Source organism: Marmota monax, unplaced genomic scaffold (genome assembly GCF_021218885.2).
Source record: "Marmota monax isolate L192 unplaced genomic scaffold, Marmota_monax_Labrador192_F-V1.1 WCK01_AAM20220418_F8-fsc00105, whole genome shotgun sequence".
Classification (NCBI taxonomy): domain Eukaryota; kingdom Metazoa; phylum Chordata; class Mammalia; order Rodentia; family Sciuridae; genus Marmota; species Marmota monax.
Genome location: NW_026692947.1, coordinates 6,680,139 through 6,703,126, shown reverse-complemented (window position 1 = coordinate 6,703,126; position 22,988 = coordinate 6,680,139). Strand labels below are relative to the sequence as shown.

General features: G+C 43.2%; 1 protein-coding gene and 1 long non-coding RNA gene across 4 annotated transcripts in view; one reads left to right on the top strand and one right to left on the bottom strand.

Annotated features, from left to right (window-relative positions):
- Window positions 1–13,388, top strand: part of LOC131424460 (uncharacterized) — a 37,370-nt gene extending 23,982 nt beyond the window's left edge. Inside the window, exons 2-3 of one of the 2 annotated variants that reach the window (XM_058581965.1) lie at window positions 9,940–10,065; window positions 12,418–13,388. The gene's annotated coding sequence lies outside the window, so the exon portion shown is untranslated. Of the gene's footprint in view, window positions 1–9,939; window positions 10,107–12,417 lie in introns of both variants that reach the window. The other variant, XM_058581964.1, reaches the window with a different exon arrangement.
- A 338-nt stretch (window positions 13,389–13,726) lies between these two features.
- LOC124097714 (uncharacterized) lies at window positions 13,727–22,781 on the bottom strand. 2 transcript variants are annotated; one of them, XR_006853341.2, is made up of 3 exons: window positions 22,476–22,781; window positions 16,726–16,776; window positions 13,727–14,346 (listed from the first exon to the last, which is right to left on the bottom strand). It is a non-coding gene; the product is annotated as an uncharacterized LOC124097714 (long non-coding RNA). The 2 variants fall into 2 exon arrangements; XR_009227496.1 differs by lacking the exon at window positions 22,476–22,781 and adding an exon at window positions 16,911–17,181.
- Window positions 22,782–22,988: the final 207 nt, after the last annotated feature.

Here is a 22,988-nt window from a genome sequence, read left to right as displayed (position 1 = left end):
GTATGTGTTTCTATGTCTGTTCTTGCATGATAGGTGTGGGCCCTGTCTCCTCCCCCCAGGTCAAAGTTCCCCAGTGGCCATGGCTCTCCACCAAGCCCATTTCACTGCTGTGTGCACAGTGAGGTTGCCTTCTTCACTAGCTCAGGGTCTTTGGGGATAATTCATCCATACTACAGTCCAAAGTCATTACTGAAAGAGACTAATTTTATAGCTTTTCCCCATGACTATTCATTTCTCTGTATTCTAAGCCCTGTAGGATGCTAAGTTACTAAACACTGAAGATTTCAATTCAGTTTCAGGGATGTCCAGTTGGTCTGTCTTAATCTCAAAAATCTCAGAACAATTAAACAAAATGTGACATCTCAACCAGGTTGGAATACTCCTACCCTCTCCTAGTGCACATTTTGGAAGAGAAGGAATAAATGTGAAGTTTGGCCTTTCAGGGATCAGGATTTCCTGAAACACTAGGGCTCTCTACTGCAAACAGAAACATTTTTTATATAAGGTTATAACTCTTGACCATAGGGAATATGTTTTTATGGGTTATTTATTTATTTAAAAAATTAGAGAGTTGTGCTAAACCATTTTCATTCTCATCCAGTGGTTTGTGCTTGAGAAATGATGGCTAAAATTAGGAGCATTGCCTGTAACACTGGGGTGGTTGGAAGTGGTCCACAAAGGAATCAGATTCATGACCTTAGCCCTATTACCACAAAACCAACTAGGATGTGGGCCCAAAGGCCTGGAAAACATGGAGCTTGAAAACAGCTCTATTGAGAAAGAGCAGGCTACCCTGTAGGTGAGCAGTTACAGATCCCCATGGCTTCTATGGCAGTCTCAGAAGGGATCCCTGGTGACCAACTTTCCCCCTAAAATGGCTTTTTATTTAAAATGGTCTTGCCCCTGTCAGTAGGTAGGAATAAGCCAAGGTAAATGCCCTCCAAGCAGTGATTTTGTGATGGTGAGCGAGCAGAGGACTAGGGTCTGCATCCCAGCACTACCACTTGGTTGCTATCTTGTTGCTATCTTGTCTTGAGTAGGTTGCTTAACCTCGCTAGACCTTATTTCCTAGTGTTTAAAAGAGGAATAGTAATGGCACCTACTTCATGAGTTTGCCAGGGGATTAAAGAAGAAAAAAGGCATGCATGTAACATGCTAAGCCCTGTGCTTGGAAGATGGCAGAAACTCAGTGGTATCTCTCAGATATTAGTAACATTAGGAATAGTTGTAATCAAAAGCCATATTTAAAGTGATTACACCAAGACAGGACTATGTTGACCGTGTTGTCCAGCTACAATCCCAGTCACTGCTCCCTGCTTTCTTCCAAGGTGACCCAGCTCTGTCCAGGGCTGCTTAATGAGGTAAGAATCTTGGCCAGTGTCCAGCTGCCTGGGCTTGACCCCTGAGCTGGCAGCAGTGGGAGGAGATACAGAAGGAGCAGGGAGAAATAGGGTATCAGTGGGCGGGCTAGGGGAGGAAGTAGGTTTGTGGTGGGGCTAGGGCGGGATGCAGAACGGGGATGGGCAGAGTTTGAGAGATTTTGAACCGGAAGGAAGGCAGTTGAGAAAAAAAATAAAAGCCACATCATGTCTTGTTGGCCTCTTGGTGTCATTTTCTGACAATGAAGAATCAGAAAGAAGAACCAGTGAAAGGTTTCTAGGGTTTCACAAAATATCAGACTTTTTAAAAAACTTTTAAAAAATTTTTTTGTTGTTTTGGTTTTGGAGGGGGTCTTATCATTGTCTGATCTGTAACTCCAAAAAAAGAAAAAACGGGCTGTGTTTCACAGATGGTCAGACCATTAGACCAAGATCGAATGTGCCTTTTTCACCCTAAAAATCTTGTTGCACAACCGGGTGTTATTTCTACAGGCGAGTGAAGTAACTCTGCTCTTGACATTCTGCCCCGTGTGACTATTTTTTTTTCTCTTATTTGTTAACCCAGTAATTAAACAATCATGACAGAAAAAACAGTCCTCCAGGTTGGTGGGGCATGGACCTGGGAGGTCATCAGCACCTACTGGGGACATCTCTGGAAACAAGGCAGTCTATCTTGGGCCATTGGTAGGAGGTAATAGAACTGGTCCCCACTCTCGGGGACCAAGTCTGATGCTTTGTGTCCTTCTTTAATCATACAATTATAGTAAGAGGCAGCTCGGTGCAGATAGCAACTGTGTCCCAAGGAACACGGGGGAAGTTCTCCTGTCACAACAGGAAGTCATAGAGGAGCAGGATTTCAAAAGCAAGTTTTCTTCAGGGCTTGTGGAGACACCCACTTGCTTCTCCGTCCTCCCTATAATTTCACTTCTTATTTCTTATCTCTCACTTTTCCACCCTCTTTTTAAAACTTTTGTCTCTAAGATTTCACCAGGCTTTATTCTGGGGAGAGGGACAGGGCTGAAAGGTTTAATCAGTTGATCTAGTAATTCTGTGTCTCCTCCCCTGAAATCCACCCTGAAATGGCCTCTTATTGGGAACAGTCTATTATTTGAAAGTGTCTCAACTTGGTGGTTCTGTCCTCACCTCAGATTTTGCACATTCAAATCACCCTCTCATCCTTATTTCCCAAATCAGCACAGTTTCCTTATTTTTGTTAAGCAGGACCACCATGTACCTAGTCGTTCATCTTTGCGTTGCCCCTGATGACTTTATAAATGGTCTCCAGTAGATTGGGCTGATTCTTGACTCATCTGAAATATCCCTCATCAACTGTTACTCCTGTACAGTGCAAGCCCCTGTGACTTCCTCTTTCCTGAGGGGTCACAGCTTCGATCAGACCTCCAGGACTCACTCTTTCCTGCCCTGCATGCCCACGCGAAGCCTCTGGAGTAAGTGAAGACCGCGTTGCATCACTTCTGTGTGCACAAAAGCCAAGTCCAACCAGACCCCCAGCCTGGCATTCCCTACATGCCTCTGCTGGCTGACTGCCGGATTCCCCGGGCAATCATCCCTGTCCCCAAAAGACACCCACACTCTGCCCTGCCTGGCCACTTTTAATACTGCACCCTGCCTGGTATGTGGGAGATGCTAACACAGAAGAAGGAAGAAAGGGAAGGAAAGGGGAAAGAAGGAAGGAAGACCTGAAGACACAGCTATATCTCCTCCACAAACCCTTGTCCAGGTGCCCTGGTCCTCACTTCTAGCCCCCTCCTCTCAACTCCTCCCCCATTGGTGTCTACACCACTCATTAAAAGACAAACAAGATAATAATGTCCATCACATTCCACCATCATTTCTAACCCCATGCTTCTTCCTTTCCCCTCCCACCCCTCTGCCCTAACTAGAGTTCATCTATTCCTCCCATGCTCCCTCTCCCTACCCTACTATGAATCAGCCTCCTTCTATCAGAGAAAACATTCAGCATTTGTTTTTTGGGGGGATTGGTAACTTCACTTAGCATTAGCTTCTCTAACTCTATCCATTTACCGAAAATGCCATGATTTTATTCTCTTTTATTGCTGAATAATATTCACTGTGTATATATGCCACATTTTTTTATCCATTCATCTATTGAAGGGCATCTAGGTTGGTTCCATAGTTTAGCTATTGTGAATTGTGCTGCTATAAACGTTGATGTGGCTGTGTCCCTGTAATGTGCTGTTTTTAAGTCCTTTGGCTATAGACTGAGGAGAAGGATAGCTGGGACATTATTATCCAAAGTACATGTATGAAGACATGAATTGGTGTGAATATACTTTGTATACAACCAGAGATAAGAAAAAATGTGCTCTATATGTGTAATAAGAACTGTAATGCATTTGCTGTCATATATAAATTTAAAAAAATTAATTAAAAAAAGAAGACAAACAACAAAGGCTAGGTGCAGTGGGGCACACCTGTAATCCCAGTGGCTCTGGAGGCTGAAGCAGGAGGATTGCAAGTTCAAAGCCAGCCTCAGCAACTTAGTGAACCCTAAGCAACTTAGTGAGATGCTGTCTCAAAATATTTTTAAAAATGGCTTGGGATGTGGCTTAGTGGTTAAGTGCCTCTTGGTTCAATCCCTGGCACATCCCATCAAAACAACAACAACAACAACAAAACAGATGAGCAAAACCAAGCCCTTTTTATTACAAAATTTTCCAAACTTATAAAACAAACCCTCATGAACCAATCAGCCAGCTTCCATAACCATCAAGTTTTACTACACTTATTTCATCTATTGTCCCCCATCCCCACCCCCTTTTTCCTTTTTCTTTTTATTTATTTCGGTCAATTTATTCCCAAATACTTTAGCATGTATCTGTAAGAAGTAGTTTGCTTACGTAACCAGAATGCTATTACCATGCGTAATAAAATTGGTAACAATTCCTCATTGCCTATTACTTAGTATCTATTCGAGTTTCACAAAGTTTTTTTTTTTTTTTAAGGCCAATTTTAGACTTGGTAATTTAATCAAGATCCAGAGTCAGGTCTGTTATTCATGGAATTCAGGTATGTCTGTAGTCTCTTTAAACTCTTCCATTTATTTAGTTAGTTAGTTTTGTTTTTTGTTTTTTTTTGGTGATGGGGTGGGGTTAAACCAGTCTTCACACATGCTAAGTGCATGCTCTGATACTGAAGTAAACCTCAGCTATCTTTTAACTCCTTTAAAACTAGAATAATCTCTTCTTTGCTTTTCTCCCCATGCCATTGACTGAATAAATAATAAACCAGGTTAACTGTCCTGTAGAATATCTGACGTTCTAGATTAGCCTGGTTGCTTCCTTGTGGTATAATTTATAATATACTCATTGCAGCTTGCATACATTTCCTTGCCCTGTCGTTGATGTAACTTTTGCATTTGTATGTAGCCCTGGTTCCTGGGGAAAGTACAAAACTTCCAAAGAAATTCTGATGTGTAAGTGTGTATGTGTGTATGCATGTGTGTGTGGCTTCAGTGCTAGATCCTCGATAAGCATTTAACCTCAATAACATCTGTTGAACTTCACTATCTGCATAATTGTGTACTAGAGGGGATGGAATATGGAGACAGTTTTTTTTTTTTTTTATCTCTTGGTACTGGGGATCAAATCCAGAGCCTCACACGTGCTAAGCAAGTAGTCTGTCACTAAGCTACAACCCCAGCAGGAGACCAGTTTTTAAACTGTGTTTCCGGTCCTGTTAATTATACAGGACAGTGATTCGAAAAGTTGCACATGCATCAAAATCACCTGAAGAGCTTGTTAAAAACCTAGAAATAGATAATGCTTCTCAAGGAAATCATGTTAGTGAGGAGATGAAGGCCAAGTGTAGAACACAGGAAGTGCCTGTACATAAGGGATGGGTGGAACATAAAGGAATTCATTCCCAAAGAATGAGGCAGGGGACAGAAAGAATAAAATAATAGGAATTATTGCAAGGAAAATTTCAAGATAGGCCCTGAGAATTTCTAACAGGTTCCCATCTGTTGCTGCTGGATCAGGGACCAATCTTTAAGAATCACTAGTACTACCCATGGACTTCAAAAAGTCTCTCTAAGCCCCTGGTGTCCAGGCCATTGCTACAGTACTAATTCCCAAGGCTGCTATCTCCTGAGGTCTCTGGGCTCAGGGAGTGGCCTGGGCATTTAAACCTATTGATGGGGAGGAGCTACTTTGAGGACATGTTCTCAGTGTGGAAAGGAATGAAGCGAGGAAGTTGACAGTGAGGTAGTGGAGTGACTTGTTTTCATGGAAGAAGGGGTCAGCTAGGTTCTGGAGTCACAGAAAATTTGGAAGGGGCCTTGCCCAGGCTGGATCCTGGGTTTTTCAAAGTGTGTGTTTGAACTCTGGGTTCAAAGTGTGTGCTTGCGCTTGCGCCCTGTGTAGTGGTTCCTGCCATCCTTCACACAGGAGCACCACAGAACTACAGGGCAAGACAGGACTGAGGCTCGTCACCCCCTGTCCCTACTCCAGTGTCCGTCATCCAGATATGGGAGGAAAAGATGCACAACACAACACAACTTGAAAGTCTTCCGAGAGCATCGTAGAATCCAAGTGCTTAAATCAAAAATCGTGCTTTGCCCAAGACCCTCAACCAAACTTATTTTTTCTATCCCACACTTATTTCTTTTCTTACAGACAACACCTAGTGATTTCTTCATATTTTCCTTGTGAGAATTCCTTTATTCTTTCTGTCCTCTCTCTTATTCTTGGGGAATGGATTCCTTTATTTCCCACCCACCCCTTACATCTGGGAACTTGCCCTGTTCTAAACTTGGCTTTCATCTTCTTATTGACGTACTCTCCTGGAGACACATTATCTATTTCTAGTGCTTCAACTTTCACCCATATGTTCATGGCTCTCCACAAAATATCCCCAGCCTAGACCTCTCACCCTCCACACCATTATGCCAGCTTCCAGCTAGATGTCTCCACCTGATGGCTCACAGGGTACTTCCAACTCAGTACATTTAATTCATCCTATTTTTTCCATCCCGACTCTTACCTCTTAGCCCTTCCCCCAGCCTTGTATTTTATCACTGTTCCTCCTGCTTTCCCAAACCCTGCATCACACCTCTTGTGTTGGTTCAGCTTGAAATCAGCTCTCCACTTGTCTTTTTCTCACCCAGCCTCTCTCTACTTGTTCATCAGGTCTTATCTCTTCACCTGAAATATCTTCAGAATTCCTACTCTTCTTGCAATCTCCCTTGCCTTCAACTCATTCCCAATCCTCCTCATCTCTTTCCTGAATTGCTGCAATGTGTCAAATACAGCTGCTGTGAAATGAGTGCATATTCTTCTGTGCCAGGAACGCAGTGCTCCAACCCTTACTTCCCTTTACCTGATTTAATTACAAGCCAATGAGGTAGACACCATCATCCCCATTTTACAGATGAAAAAACTTAGAACTGAAAATAATTAAGTAAGTTGACCAAGAGCCTTGCATTTTGGTAAGTAGTAGCCAAGAGCCTGTGTTTTTTCCCCCACATTTTTATTCGTGCGTTATAGTTGTTCATAGTGGTGGGATTTGTTGTTATATATTTGTATATCCACAGAGTATAACAATATAATTTGGGTAATACCATTCCCCAGTATTTCCCCTTTCCTCCCTTCTTCCTTCCACCTTTCCTCCCTTCTTCCTTTCCCCTACTGATCTTCCTTCAATTTTTATGAAATCCCCTTGACCCCCACCTTTCTTTTCATTTTTTCTTCTCTAGCTTCCACAAATAAGAGAAAATATATGACCCTTGACCTTCCGGGCTTAGCTTGTTTCATGTACCAGATGTTCTCAAGTTCAATCCATTTTCTTGTAGATAACATGATTTTATTTTTCTTTATAAGAGCCTGTGTTCTTAACCACTACCCTGTACTCATGTGTTCCCAAGCTAGGTTTTGTATGTCCCAACCTTGGCACATTAGAATAACCTGGGTTTTTAAAGACTCCATTATCCCAGCCTTATTCCAGACCAATCAAATCAAAGTCCCTGAGGGTGGGGCCTGCATGAGTATTTAAAAGGTCCCCTTAGGCAATTGTCATGGACAGTCAGGGCCACCCCCTGATTTATTGCTTCTACAAGACCACTTTCCCTGCTCCCTGGCCTGTGCCACTCCAGAATCCTGTCCAGTTATTCTTTTGATTCTTATGAAGTACAAGTACCACCATGTTACTGTCCTGCCCAAACCTCTCAGTCAACCCCTCTGCCTATAGAATAAAGACCAAATTCCTCAGTGAAGCTTCCAGACAATTTATAGCTCGCATCCTCCTCTCTGAACTCCTGTCCCTTATCCCTACCTGCAGGTGCACCATACACTTGAGATTTCCAGGACCTTTGCTCACTATTTGCTCAACCTGAAGTGGCCTGCCCTCCTTCCCTCCCACCCAACCCAGTCTCTACTCTGGCAAATAGCTTCTCTCTCTCTCTCTCTTTTTTTTTTTCCACATGCATTTAAAATGTTACCTCTACAATTTCCCCAGACAGTATGGATGTGTTTTAGTCAGCTTTTTCACTGCTATGATCAAAAGACACAACAACAACAATTTCAGAGGAGGAAAAATTTATTTGAGGGCTCACAGGTTCAGAGGTCTCAGTCCATAGATGACCAACTCCATGGCTCTGGGCCCGAGGCCAGGCAGAATATCATGGCTGAAGAGTATGGTGGAGAAAAGGGGCTCAAGAAATTACACCAGGAAGCAGAGAGAGAGAGAGAGAGAGAGAGAGAGAGAGAGAGAGAGAGAGAGAGAGAGAGAGAGAGACCTCTCCTAAATAGGACAAAATATAAACCCCCGAAGCACATTCCCCAGGGATCCACCTCCTGCAGCCACACCTTAACAGACTACAGTTACCACCAGGTTAATTCCTATCAGGGGCTTAATGCACTGATTAGATCAAAACTTTTGTAACACTCATTTTATCTCTAAACTTTCTTGCATCATCTCATACATAAGCTTTTGGGAGACATATAACCTAAACCGTAACAGGATAGCTTCTCCTTTGTTCTTTTGGTAATCTGCTCAATTACTCCAAATTGTCTAATTTATTTATATATTTGTCTCCCTCAAAAGATTTTGAGGGGCTGGGGTGGTGAGCTCAGGCGGTACACAGCACTTGTCTGGCATGTGGGGGCCCTGGGTTTAATTCTGAACACCGCCTATAAATAAATAGATAAAATAAAGGTCCATAGACTTTGAGTCTCAAGAAGATCTGTGTCTTGGTCACCTTTTGACCTCTATGACCTAATCCATGTTAGGCACTCTACAAATGATGAGTTAATATTCAGGTGAGCTCTGGGACCCTTGCCCAGTTGTGCTGCATACTGTCACCTGCCTCTATCCAGCAGTGGTCAAAAGCAATTTCTGGAGTCGGCTGGGTCCAAATTCCAGTTCTGACCCCCTGGCAAGGTTATCATGGCCTCTCACTGGAGACTAACTTTATCTATTCTCTCTAGGATTTATCTCCTCACTTGTAAAATGGGAATAGTGATACTACTCACTTACCTCAAAGGATTGAATCCTGAGAATTAAATGAGATTAATGCATGTTAAGGGACAGTGCAGGGCCTGGCACATAGCAAGCACTCAGTAACTGTGCATTATTATTAGCTTAGAAAACAGACTTCTAGTGTATTGATAACACTAATGGAGAAGTACATCTACAGACATGTACCTGTGTGAAGAGATGCATGGAAAAATGCTCACTGTGGTGATAATAGTGTTTCTTTTACTTATATTTTTTCTGTCTCATTGGTATTTATTTCACTATAAATACCATTTTTTTTGTGTACACTTAGCCTCTTCAACTGCCAAAATACACACACACACACGTAAGTACAAACAGTGCAACCCCCTGATACGCAAACCCAGAAACACACAGAAAAACCACAAACATACATATTCCCTTAGGAGGCAGAAACTCAGTGCAGATGTGACCCAGCCTCGGGGACATTGAGAACGTGCCTGCTTAGAATGTTTAAACCTCAGGCCATCTCTGGCTCAAAGCCAATAGCCGGGTGGGCAGGCACACTGCCAGCCCTGGAACCAGGAAATGGTACCCCTGTTCATCCAGAGCTCCAAGTAAACAACCAACCTGGACATCTGGAGACAGATTCCTTATGAAGTGCAGACCCTGCAGGAGAGGTGGACTGTGCCAATCTTCAACCCACGGAGGTGAGGAGAAGAGGGCAGGAGTAATACGCAGGAATTTGGAAAGTTAACTGCCTTCCTGACCAAGGTTTTCAGAGGAAAAGGAACTAACTAGTTTCAGAAAATGATTTGCTTTTAGGTCCCCAAATTCAGGAAATGCAGGAGGAACTGGATGGAGGGAGCTAAATCCCACATTTTCATTGGAAGCTTTTCTTTCTTCCAGTGAACAAGAAAACTTGCAGTGACTTTTGAACTGACCTTAGTGTTTAGGCCTCAGTTTTGCTGGAGTTTAATATCAACCATGTTATATAAGCAGTCTGCTCCTTGGCGGAGTGTAATGTCACCAAGAAAAATCAGGTGTCACGTGACTTCCAGAAATGAAATCTGCTTTCTTGTTACAGGAATCAGATGATGTCAAGAAGTACCAGGACAGAAATGAGGCCGATTTCTGGACTCATGAAGCAACCCTGAACTTTGGAGAAGAATCTGGGGAGATTCAAAGCAAATAGAACAGAGCCTTGCCCAGGGTAAAGACCCTCAAAGGGGACACGTTGGTGCTCTGGTGCCAGTACGTGGTCTACATTCAGGTTGGGGAGATCACCGTGTCAGGGAGCACCAAAGGTGCCCAGCTTAGGCCAGGAAAGGAAAAGGGAATTCCTTTGGCTAAAAGGACCTGATCTCTCCTCTCAAAAAGTTTACATTGTAGTTAAGGATACTAGATGGGCACACGTGGAAACAATTAAAAGAAAATTTCCATTGTTCTGTTTTGAGCAGTAGAGATCCTAAAATGTTGAAGAAGTTTGAAAAATATAAAACCAGGGCCACCACAAACAAAACCTGTACACAGGGGCTGTATAGTATATGACCTATACAACCGCATCTCCTTCAGGACCAAGAATTTGTGCTGTACAACTTAACACTGAGTTACATAGAGTACACTTCATGCATCATTGGTGGTCTCAGTCAACACCAGCTTAATGAGGGACCATTTTGGCAACCAGGGAAGGAGCAGTTGTAACATTAATAATCAAAATTTGGGGGCTGAGGTTGTAGCTCAGTGGTAGAACATTTGCCTAGCATGTGTGAGGCACTGGGTTCCATCCTCAGCACTGCATAAAAATAAATAAAATAAAGGTCCATTGACAATTAAAAATATTTTTGAAACAAAGAAAGAAAAAAAGAACTAGTGCTGCTTTAAAAAAATAATAACCAAAATTTTACTACCTTACAGCCTCCCTATCAAATCAAGGCCTCAGCCCTTCTTCCAACACCTCCCAACTTCCTAGTTCTTTCTTTTTTAATTGAAAAATAGGTAGGTATCACAAAATTTACCCTTCTAAAGTGTAAATTCAGTGCCTAATAGTATATTCATAAGGTTGTATAACCATCACCACTATCTAGTTCCAGAACAGTTTTATGACTGAAAAAGAAACCCAACACCCATATAGTGATTTCCTATACCCACCTCCTCCCAGCCCCTGACAGCTACCAATCTGCTTCCTGACTGTATGGATGTTCCTGTTGGGTATTCCATATAGTAGATGGAGCCATATGACCTGAGGCCTTTTGTGTCTTTTCTTAACATCATGTTGTCAAGGTGCATCCATGTTGCAGCATGTTTTGGTGCTTTCTTTATTTTCCCAGTTATTTCTGGACATCCCAGGTGATGGCTTCCAAGTACTAAGACTTGAGTCTACCATAGATATCTATCTGCTCCCCAGAAGCCACTTGGAGGAAGAACCTCACAGCTGCTACCTCTGTCAGTTCTGTCAATCCATCAGTCCTCTCTTCCCTGCACTGGAGATAGTGTCTGTCCAGACAGGGACATTGTCTCTCTCCCCAGCTGAGCGCTGCTTTTGTTCCTAGTCTGTAGGTCGTCTGTATCCTAGCTTTTGGTCACACGTTTCTGGTTCTGAAGGCAGACCTGGTTTTCCATTTCCCCATCTTTCTCATCCTGATTCTAGAAACCTGCGCTGGGAGGAAGCCCAAAACTGAACAAAACTTTTATCTTCATCTGGGTTTCCCCCCAACACATCCTAAGACAAGAACTGGTGTGAAATTGATTTTTTTTTAAAAGGGAAAACCAGTAAGAGAGTGAGAAAGTAGGACAGGGAACATGTGAAATCAACAAGGATGTGAAGTCCACAGAGGGTAACTTGAGCTCAATCCCACAGAGCAGTGACAGACCTCAAGGTATGGTGTTTATCCTCTGCATCTGTCAGTCATTGGTTAAGAGCTGTTCTCTGGGCAGGTAAAGTACAGGCCCTTCAGTTTTCTGTGGCACCAGGCAAAAGGGGTCCTGGCAGGCTGAGAGCAACCCTTTGACATGGAGATACTGGTGCCACTGTTAGAAGTAAAAGCATACATTTCTGCTTCATTCCTTTGTGAGGTCCCCTTTTCTCACAAACATATCATCAGAACCTCCAACCTCGTCTAGCACAGTGCCAACACTCGGTATATGTTGACTGACTAATGGATAGAAAGATAGACCTCACCAGAGGCCAAAAAGTAATTTTCTTTATAGTCATAAATTTCAATCATTTGAAAAAACAGAATACATTGTATACATCCCTGGCTCACTCTTTTCTACTTACTGTACACTTGGGCATGTGCAAAAGAAAGTGAAGCCAGTACCTGTTACACTGTTGATGTAAAAGAAGGTAACTTAGAGGCTGGGAAAAACCTGCTTATGAGAAGTTACAGGTGAAAGACCTGATTGTCAACGAAGAGTTCAGTGTTTGATAAGCCAGGGATTCGGGCTAATGTACTATGTGCTAGAGATTCCTCTTGGGTGTCTGGAATGAGTCTCATTTTCTTCTTTTCCATGGTGCTCTGATTGGGCATGCTACTGAGTCTCTGTTTTTCTGTTTCCTCACCAGCTCTGCCCACTTCCCAAGGTGATGGAAAGATGAAATCATGAATGTGAAAGGTCTTGAGAAGCACAAGTTGCTCACAAATATAATATAGATTTTAAATGGCCTTTGACTTTTTAAAGGGGGTCTTGGGCAACAAAGAAGAAAATCCTGGAAGAGTGAGGCTGAGAAATTACCCTTGGATCCTCAGTGAAAGCTGAGTCTCAGTGGGAATTGACTGTGATCCCAGGCCTGACCAGAGACGGTACATGCATTAACCCCACCATTAGCCATGACATTAGACCTTCCAGGCGATAGCTGGGCTAATCATTAAAGGGACTCCAACAGAACAGAAGTTAAGAGAGAAGGCAAAGGGTGAGTTGGAGAAGCCAGAAATGGAAGAAAATGTGTGTGGGGGAGAGAGGAAGGGAGAGTACATGTAAGAAAGAGACAGAAAAAGATGTGGAGTAAACTGATAAAGAAGTGGAGATGAAGGAGAGAGGAAACAAGAGGTGACAGTGCCGGAGATGATGGGCACCACTGGCAGCTGCTCCTGTGACATCCATGACATGGACTCCTCAGGCACTGGTTTGATGGCAGACGCCACACTCGACACATTCTCATCAGAGCCCTGCTCTCAACTCTTGGTATACCTGCCCCAATTATTTCAGAGAGAAAAAGTTGAGGAGGGTCTCCAAGGCAACCTGATCTTGACTCCTCCCACCCCAGGTCTCCTGCAGGCCTTGGGCAGAAGGTGGCCAGGACAACCAGAAAGTAGAGGGTATGACCCAGCCAGCAAACAGAGGGCTCTCAGTTAGTGTGCCAGCCTGTAAATTGTCCTTTTGTTTTGCAGGCTTTACGGAACACGGTTTTATTTCATGTGACTGTGCTATTTCAGGAGGAGTAAATATTGCCGGCGGTCTGTTTAAAAAGGCCAATGACCTGAAATGTTTTTTTTTTTTTTTTTTAATTTTTTTTCTTTTCTTTACCGTTTGAATCATCTCTAAGAAGCAGGCCTGCCCAAGCATCATGCAGGTTTAATTTGTTACCTTTCAATTCCAACCTTCCCTTTTTGTCTTGTGATATGTGAGGCTGACCAACAAAAGGGGGCAAAGATATAGGGATAAAGAGGTGAAGTGCTGGCCCAGGCTTGGGGACAGAAGGAAGAGATGTCCAGAGTGTCATCGGAAAAGCGCAGGGAGTCCTCAGCTCTCTGCTGCCTTCACTGCTTCCGGAGCTGGTGTTTGACCTATAATTATAGTCTCTTTCCACTGATTTCCTCTGTGAAAATAGCAACATTCAGACTAAGTGCAGTGTAGGAAAAAAAAACACTACATAAAGAATCAGGGATTTATAAATACAGTTAAAATTACAGGATTGTTACCCCCATGGTTTAGTTTTCTAAAGAGAGGGCTGGGAAGAGGGAGCACAGTTCTTCAAACTTGACTTAGGTCCTAAAATACCCAGGTGTGATTCTTTGGGAGGCAAGTCAAGCAGAGATTCACTGCAGGTTTTTTGTTGTTGTTGTTGTTTTGTTTTTTGTTTTTGCCCCCACTGGATGCAAAAAACCATTGTTTTTAAAAACAAGAAGAAGAAAAAGAAGGCTGTTCTTGGCCAGGATTTTTATTTGACTTCTTGAGGATTCTCACTTGCCATTTAATTGTTCAGTTTCTTCTCATCAAATTTATTATCTCTAAGAACAGAGAGGGGGAGAGGATATCCATGTCTTGGCCCTGACCTTTCCATCTTCTGGGGCCTTCATTCATTCCCTGGGGCAAACAATGTGTTCATGTTGGAATTTTCATCTTATATGACCCAGCACTCTGGTCCCAGCTGGTCCACACTGGCCCTTTTGAGGGCTGTCTTAACTTGGAGCAGATGAGAAATCGTTGGCTAAGTTCATTTCTGGTGATGGAGACACATGGAAATACAGGCAAGGAAATAGAGACAGCCTCTCTGCAGTGAAAGAGAAGGAAGCCACCGTGAGTAAGGAAAAGACACGAGAGACAAAGGTTTGGTGCCCTGAAGTCTCTGGTTCCTGTGGTTCCCAAGGCTTGGATCCATGTCCCCCTAGCCTTTGCTCAGTTTGGAGAGTCAACTTTTACATGGATTTCTTGAGCTAGTACTTTCCCTCTTTTGCCTGAATTGGTTCATGTGGGAGTTCTGATGTGTGTGACCAAAAGTCTTAACATAATAGTGCAAGTGCAAAGAATTCTGCAGAGAAGTTGACAAAGCAATAGTTTCATTGCAACATCTGAAGTTGGTTTCACAAGGGTTAAGGGCACACTGCTCTACTTTTCAGAAAGATAAGTGTTAAGAGAAGAATGAAAATATCTCAAGTAGCATTTATGACCCAATAATTGAATAAGAGGAGGAAACTGGGAGGGAAGCCCGGGGCCTGGCCTCTGCCTTCATGTGACTCACCTACAAGCTTTCCAGATAGCTGATCTCCAGAAAAGGCTACCATAATTGCCTTCCCATCGCTGGTGACATTGTCTTAACTCTCACTGTGGAATCTGCAGTTGGCCACTGAGGAGAGCTGCAGAGCTGACTGACCATCTTCAGCATCACTGTCTTTCCTGTGCTTAGAGTTGACACCTCCCTGCAGAGTGATCCCAATACTCTCTGTGCGTCACCGAGGCAAATGTAATGGCCTGGCATGATGGTGTAGAAATGTCCTGCACTGGGAATCTTAGCACCTGGATTCCAGCCCAGGTTTTGTCACCCACAATTTACAGGAACAAGCTAAGACCCTGGATCTAGCTTCTCATCTGCTAAATAAGGAATTGGGCCTGATGATCTCTGAAGCCCCTTCCAGCTCTCATATTCTAATTATTAAGTCAACTATGGGCCTATATTTTTCTCTACAATGACCAGTATTTGCTTACCATCAAAAATAGGATAAGAAAGAAAGAGAGAACAACAAATCAATTTTTAAAAAATATTTAAGGTGATATGATTTTTTTTTAGAAAACTCAGGTTATTTCTAATATACCATTAGGTTTTTAAAAAATAACAGGTTTATTGTATAAAAAATGCAAATACAAAAAAATACAAATAAACAAAAGAACTTAATCTAACCTGTAATCCTTCAGAGATAATATCTATAAATGTTTATGTATATAAATTAAAATACTTTCTATAAGCATGTTATGGAGGGTATCACCCAAATTTTATGTATTAGGAACTTAATCCCCCAAATCATATAGTAATTGTATTTGGAGGTGGGGCCGTTGGGAGGGAATTAGGATTAGATGAGGTCATGGGGATGGGGCCCCCTCTTTATAAGAAGAGAAAGTAGAGCTAGCATGATTCCTGTTTCTCGCCATGTAATACCCTCTACCACGTCATGACCCAGCAGGAAGGCCCTCACCAGATGCCAAGCTGAGGTTGGCACCATGCTGTTGGACTTCCAGAAACATAAAGTGAATAAACTTCCATTCTTTATAAATCACCTGGTCTGTGGTATTCAGTTATAGAAACAACAACAAAATAGCCTAAAACAACATGCAAATACATTTTTTCTTTATGAAAATAGGATCAGACTATCCATTCTGTTTTTCAAGTTGATCTTGACATTTAACACAAAATTGAAAAAAACATTTTTTAATGTTAAAACATTTACTTACATAGCATTGATTTCAATTGCTATATGGTAATCTGGTGTTTGTGGGGACCTGAATTTATTTAAACAATCTCTTATGGCTGGATAGTTGGATAGATTTATTTTTTGGTAGTATTACCAATATTATAAACATACCTTGTGCAAACATGTATGTTTTTTCAGGCTTCTGAGTGATCAGCAAGCAGCAACTCAGCATGATTAGGGAGATAGAGGTATCACACCCCTTCTTTGTGGATTCCTGTGTTGTGCAAGCTCTTTCAGGTTGCAGCGAATGATTTGATTTCTCTCTACCATGCAACCTCTACCATTCCAGTCACAATTGATTGCACTGGCATCTACTTCTCCTGTAATGGTAGCTATCTGGAAGCAGACCAAAAGCCTCTGAGGTGTCTGGCAGAAGACCTATTCCCTGAGACAATTTCATATTCTGGCTGGACACTGGGCAAGCTGAACAAATTCTCCCTCAGGGCATTAAATGCAACTATGAGTAGCCTCAGTAGCAAGGGCAGGAGCAGACATGGTGCTGGATTCAAGGGTTGAACCCCATCAACTGAAGCCACCAGTGAGTCCCTCACAACCCGAGAAGAAGAAATGTCTTCCAGTGTGGTTCCCAGAGCCACCTTCCCTGACTCCAGGTGACTGAACCAGGAAGATAAAGGTGTGACCTTCTGGAACCTGAGAATAAGGAGCCCGACTCCATCATTTCTTACCTGTATGATCTTTGGCTCATCCCATCACCTTCCTGTTCCATGTTTCTCCATCTGAAAATGAGAATATTGAAACTACAAAAGATCACTGTGGCAAATAAATAGGGGGGAAAAAAAAAATATATATATATATATATATATTCCTTTAGAAGAATGCCTGTCGTACAGCTGATATTATCATGCCTCACCAGCAAGCTGGGTTGTACTTAGAATCTCAGGAGTTTAAAGGGTCTCACAGGTTACTGATATCCACAAGGACAAACTAACGACTTCAGATATCCTAGTATTAGTTTACTCTATAAGTGCTCCTGATTCCTCCAGCAGATTGGTGAACTCCTTGAGTTTATGGCCATGTCCACTGTGCCCTCCACCGTGCCTTGCACAGGGCAGTGCTCAATCTGTGACGGATTCTGCTGACAGGTTGGAAAGCCTTCTCCTTGCAGACCCAGCACAGCCGGTTTGGACCAGTGTAGCGGGCAGCTGGGCCAACAGCCTAGCTCCCCTCCCACCAAGGCAGCCTTCCAGAATCAGTGCTCCCTGGAGGGCAAAGCACCAGCAGCCCTCACAGCAAGCAGAAACCTTGTGCTGTATGCAGAGCCAAAGCCTTGCAACTGGAAGTTGTTGTCGCCTACTTTGCTTTGCAGGCTTACAAAAACATCCCTTTGAAGCTAGACCAGAACCTCCATTGGCATGTGCCAGAGCTGACAAAATGTAGAGCTAAATCTGTTTTGGGGACACCTCCTTCCAGAAAGGCAGGATGCTTGCCTGATTCCTAAGTGGAACCCCCAAGTCACCACACTGTGTCTTCCCTCTTTGATGTATTCCTGAGCCTAGAACCCCAGGCCAATAATGGAATGAAGTCAGTGAATATTGATGGTCCTTTCCACCCTTTTCACCTCCTCTGGACACACCTGCTGACCTATCTGTGCCACCAAACGTGGGCCTGATTGCCCAGCAACTACCACGACTCCAGTTTCATGTTAGCTGGAGAAAAGTCTTCTAAACAGGACAGCTAGAACAGAAGGAGCTCCACAGCACCCACAGCAAGTTTAGAATTCAAGGTTTCAGTGGGAAGAGATTCAATTTACTTTTAACATTACTTTGTGCTGGATATTCTACTGGGTGTGTTGCATAATCATATTAACAGCTAAGACATAGCACAACCACCTGATGACTGCTATGCCAAGCATCTTACACACACTAACTCATTTAATCATTATCAAAAACCATTGAATTGGACTGGGAATGGGTTCAGTGGTAGAGTGCTTACCCAGCATGCATAAAGTCCTGAGTTTGATCCTTAGCACCAAAATAAAAAAATAAATAAATTGAAGTTAGATAGTAAATTCACTTCATTTTACAGATGATAAAACTGAAGCACAATAACTCGTTCAAGGCCTTACAGCTACTAAATGACATACCTGGATGTGCACATAATCCCTATTCAAAAGCTTTACAGTTCAAGTTTAACTAGGATCAGGTATGCATGTAGACATTTAATTCTTATGGTATCACTACTAGTGAGGCTAATGTGGTTCCATTCTATGGATGAGAAAACTGAAGCTCCGACAGGTTAAATATGTTCAAATCACATAACTAACAAGTGGCAAATATCGTGCCAACTTTGTCTAGCTCCACCATATCATGGCACAGGAAGAAAACCTTGCAAAATGACAGGAAAATACTCAGTGAGTTTGCAAAGGAGGTGACTGAAAGATTACAAAAGTTGGGAATGTGTAAATCAAGTCTGCTGGAGATAGAACTCAGGCCCAGCAAAGGGTGGAGGCTCTAGACCCAAACTTCTGTTTATCTGTCCTGTAGCTACTTTCAAACCACACCAATTAGCCAGATTGGTAAAGATTTAAGTCTGTTAGTGGCAAATTTCTAAATGCCTTTTAGACAGGTGAAACTTGCAATGCTGGGAGAAAAAAAAAAGGCTCTTAATGCAACCAAATCTCAATTGGAAAAATCTCAAAACTCTTCTCACCCTCCCACTCACTTCCTAAACTATCTCATTTGGGAGAGGGGGTACCAGGATTGAACTCAGGGGCATTCGACCACTGAGCCACATCCCCCGCCCTATTTTATATTTTATTTAGAGACAGGGTCTCACTGAGTAGCTTAGCACCTTGCTTTTGCTGAAGCTGGCTTTGAACTTGCCATCCTCCTACCTCAGCCTCCCGAGCCACAGGGATTACAGACATGCACCACTACACCCGGCACTATCTCACTTTTTATCTTCTTGTCTCCTCTGCCCCTGAGGTTTTTCAGCCCAGCTTCAAGTTATCTGTAATTCCAGGTAGTTGCAATCCTAGAGTCACAGACCTGCAAGGAGCCTCAGAGAGGACTCACTGCCTTTGTCCGTTTTAAATCTACTTCAAGGGCTGGGGTTGGGGCTCGGTGGTAGAGCACTTGCCTAGCATGTGTGAGGCACTGGGTTCAATTCTCTGCAACACATATAAATAAATAAAGTCCATTGACAACTAAAAAAATTATTTTTAAAAAAATCTACTTCAAGCAACAGTTACTTCTCTTTGGATGTTTAGTCATTTTCTCCCTGCCTGAAGTAGGTTTGCTCTTTAGTGGGGCTGAGTGACCAGCTAGTGGCAGAGTCATTTTAGGCATCTGGAGGTAGCTCCTTACAAATGACTTTGTTGGCCAATCCCCTACTACCACACCAGCAGCCCAGGTCCTTATGGGAGGATCAGAGGGTCTATCCCGCCTTTTCCAAACCCAAAGGTACTCTTGGAAGGATCACCAGGAATACAGAAATAAATAGGATGTATTCAGGAACTCACATGAAGATAACAACAATACCATGGGACTGTCAACAATCTGGAACACCTGTATGAGCTTGCAAAGCAGAAACTATCAGTGTCTTCAGGGGTCCAGAAACCTCACCAAGGAAAAGGCCCCAGGAAGGAACTGGGGCCCAGAGAACCTGCAGGCCTGGAAGGCAGCATGGTTTTTCCATTGAAGGCAGGTGGCACAGGTTTTGCAATCTGACCTTTCCCCTGCTACCCGTGAGACTACAACCACAGACACACCTTGGCATTCCCAGGCTTTATTTTCATTGTACAGGTGTTTGGGTGGCTCCCCACAATAAAGAGGAAATGAATGATGACTATAAAATTAAATTGTATTTTAGATCGATCTTTATCATCTTTTCCAGGCACTAATTGATTATCTGGCTCCTTGCAGATTGACTGAGTGAGGTCTGACCAATAGAATAGAGCCATATGCTGAGCTCAGCATTTCCAGTCCCATCACCGCGGTGGCTGCCTTCCCAGTTGTGGCACTGCTGATGCCCGAAGCTCCCAAGATAACGATTTGTCTATGGCACCAGTAGGCAAAACAGGACACCAATAATCTTAGTTGCACATCAGTAGTTTCTCAACAGAAGTTAACAGCGGGTACTAATTCAATGTCTACTAAGTGTCAGGTACTCTGGTGAGTGCTCCAGGTGCATTAGCCAATGAAGCAGTATGTCACCGCCATTTAACAGATGAGAAAATCACAGCGTAAGAGGTTAAGTCACTGCCATTGACTGGTGAACTGAAAGACTGCCTCATTACTGACTCTCCCATGCATCTTGAACAGGCTAGACCCAGGAAGATGTTCAACATGAATTCTTAGCCGGGCATGTGACTCAGTGGTAGAGTGCTTGCCTAGCATGTGTGAGGCCCCAGGTTCCAACCCCAGCGCTACAAAGCAACCACAACAAAAAAATATTAAATGGATGAATGGACAGGTTCTAAATGGTGCAGCAAAGAGGAATATGCTCCTCAGAAAGGAAAATGTAAACAGGGAAGCAGAGAGGAATACATTCTGCAGGCTAAGTAGAAGAGCTGTGGTAATCGACAGCTGTTTCAGCCTTCCTTTTCTCTGTGTATTTATCCCATTGAGCATTTTGAATGGGAAGTGTCTAACTACTCTGTGGGTGTACGTACTGGTTGCTAATTTTGGAACACTTTTGAATCCTGGGTCCAGAGTCATGACCAAGACTGGTGAGTCATACTCCCCATGCAGAGCACCTCCACATAGGCTGTCAGGATAACCAGCAGTCTCCAGTGTGTCCCCTGCTCAGGCTGTGTCATTTTACCTTCTTTTTTAAAATAATATTTTTTTTAGTTGTTGACAGATCTTTATTTTGTTTATATGCAGTGCTAAAAATCGAATCCAGTGCCTCACACATACTAAGTAAGCGCTCTACCACTGAGCTACATCCCAGTTCTCATTTTACCTGAAGCTGAGGGTGGGGTCAGGGTAACAGCAGACTTCTGGATATCCCTGCCCTTTGGAAATCTAGAGGCTACATAGGCTCTCCTGGGGACCTCCTCCTCTTTCCTCCCATTCTCCTGGAGGAGTTCATCCCTCCCCCCAGGATATCACAGCAGCAGGCAATGTTTCCATCTGCCCCACTGTGTCTCTCCAGGTAGGTGTGTAAAAGAACCCATCACCAGGTGACTAGTTAGCCTCTTTACCAAAGGACACATCCCATCCCATCCTCAGAGAAAAAGGTTTAGAAGAATAAGTGCTCCAGAGACAGAATCTACACATTGGGTTAAAGTCACACAATGGCACAAAGAGCTGGGGTAGAAAGAAGCAGAGTACGGGGGACAAGACAGAGAGGGAAGTGGCTTGGCACCTATCACAGACTCTTGGGTACTTAAAACACAACCTGCTGGCTTTCTTTCTTATTGTGTTTTTTTCAGGCTCCTTTGCCTGGTCATGCTAGATGGCTGAATTCTTGCTCCTAAGTCTTTCAACTGGAAGCGATGTAGAGCCAGGGAGAAAAGAGAAAATCCAAAGCAGGTTGCTGTGCTTGTGAACTACCCTGATCAAGTTCTGATAAGTGAAGTGGTGAGGCTAAAAGTTCAATGGAGAGTTTCATCCTCTCTTCAGATTTTGACTTTGATCATTTCTGCCCTCCCTTTAAAATAAAGAATGGAAGCGGAGACAGGAAGTCTGGGAGTTCAAAGCCATCCTCAGCCACAGTGAGGCACTAAGCAATTCAGTGAGACCCTGTCTCTAAATAAAAATACAAAAATAGGGCTAGGGCTGGGGCTCAGTGGTCGAGTGCCCCTGAGTTCAATCCCTGGTACCAAAACAAATTAATTAATTAATTAATTAAATGACATAGAGAATGGGCTGGGAATGGAGGTGTGCACGTAATCCCAGCAGCTTGGGAGGCTGAGGCAGGAGGATTGCAAGTTCAAAGCCAACCTTAGCAATTTAGCAATGACCTGTCTTAAAATTGAAAAAAAAAAAATTTTAATGGGCTGGGGATGTAGATCAGTGGTTAAGCACCCCTGGTTTCAATCTCTGGCACAATAATAATGATAATAATTTAAAAATAAAGGACAAAGAGTGGGTCGTATTTGAATGTGTGAGGAGGTTCTGACTGAATGAGCAGATGCATGCATGCTCCAAACACCAATTCCTCAGCCTAAAGTTCCCCCATAATTTCATTCCTCCTGACCAAACTGCATAAAGCAGGCATAAGAACAGAGAGAAGCATGCTTTTAAAAATAGATCTGACTTAGTAGTCTTTAAATAACCAAGGATTATGATATGGGAGGGGACTACTTTGCATCTCCTTCTCAACGAAGAACAGAACTGCCTTGAAGCTAAAGTGATTTGGGTTGCTAAGAAAGATGTTCTAAAAGGTAAGAAAACTGCTAAACCAGATAAATATCTTTTTTTGAACTACCATCTTATTTGACTAAGATGATTATTGAAATATAGCCTACCTTGACTCCAAGGGGTAGAACAAATCCTCCGTATCCAGTGTGGCCCCAGCCCAGCACCACAGGGAGCTTGTTACAGTGCAGATTCTCCTTTTGAACCTGAAAGACTGAAGCACTAGGCTCAATGACCTTCTCAGATTTCTCCTCCTTGAGGACCTGATGAACCTCCCCTAGGGTGAGAAGTTGGGTAGCCCTGCTGTGGAGGAGGCCCTTAACTGCTAAGGCAGTCTGAGGTGCACTGGTGTCCCCTCCCATGCCACGGCTTTCCACATGTCTGTGTTTACAGGTCACCATTCTCCTCAGCCACAATGGTACCACAGCTGCCGGTCCCTGAACACATACCAGACTCCCCACAGCAAATTCCTGGCAAACCACAGTGTGTAAGAGATCATCGGAGCCTTCCTCAGAGTCATGGATGACTCCCAGAGCAAGGACAGGGTACAGTCCAGTAGTTTGTGCAACTCCTACTCTCCTGTCAGTTGTGAGGGCCACCCGTGTTATGGTTTGGAGGTGAGG